General features: G+C 31.6%; 1 protein-coding gene across 1 annotated transcript in view; it reads right to left on the bottom strand.

Annotated features, from left to right (window-relative positions):
• Sycp2 (synaptonemal complex protein 2) overlaps positions 1-959 on the bottom strand; it is an 89,707-nt gene that overhangs the window by 41,701 nt on the left and 47,047 nt on the right. The window lies entirely within an intron of this gene.

Here is a 959-nt window from a genome sequence, read left to right as displayed (position 1 = left end):
TACAACCACAGTGAACAAATTCTATTTAAGTAATATATATATATATATATTTTACAATTTTATTTACAGCATTTTGCCTTGATTTATATGCAAGATACATATTTTTAAGTAAATACAGGTTTACAAATGATGTTATTTTCATGTTTGGTTACTAAACAGCAAAAAAATATTGTTTAAAGAATATTTATACATTATCCTGCCTATGCAATATACTACTTTTACTAGTTAGCTGACAATATTTAATAATTATATTTTCCAATATGATGTTTGCATATATAGCTATATAAAATTAGTTTGAATGTGTTCATAATGCTAAGCAGTCTTAGATACTTTCACACATTTGTAACACTTAATAATCTATGCATGACCAATTTGCATTTAAAATAATTATAGGAATGCAGAGATTCAATGACATATAAGCTACTGATTCTGATAAAGGTTTGGATTTTCCCACAGCATGCCAGAGTGATTGCTACAAGTGATACAAACTGACAAGTACAAGTAGGGAATACAAAGGGTAGGAGTTTCAGAGACTGCCAAATAAAGTAACATTAGGCAACATACTACATTAACAAGAACCTAAAAGCTTGTAGCTTTCTTTCTTTCCTGATAAAATAGAACAGTATTGCGGCTGCAGAGATGGCTCAGCTGTTAAGAGCACTGACTGCTCTTGCAGAGGACCCAGGTTCGATTCCCAGCACCCACATGGCAGCTATGAATCGTCCTTAACTACAATTCCAGGGGAATCCAAACCCTCTTCTGACCTCCGTAGCATTGTATGACACAGGTGCACTCACATACATATGCAGACAATACACTCATACACATAAAATAAAAAATAAACTTAAAAAAATAGAATATTAAGTTTGCATTATATATTGGAACCAAAGCAAAGATATGGCAGAAAGCATAAATAGAAAAAGGGTAGCTATCTTAAGTATCTGAAATATGAAATTTAT

This window comes from Nannospalax galili, unplaced genomic scaffold (assembly GCF_000622305.1).
Source record: "Nannospalax galili isolate Female #2095 unplaced genomic scaffold, S.galili_v1.0 scaffold231, whole genome shotgun sequence".
Taxonomy (NCBI): Eukaryota; Metazoa; Chordata; class Mammalia; order Rodentia; family Spalacidae; genus Nannospalax; species Nannospalax galili.
The sequence above is the reverse complement of the archived record's forward strand: the minus strand, read 5'-3'. Positions and strand labels throughout refer to the sequence as shown.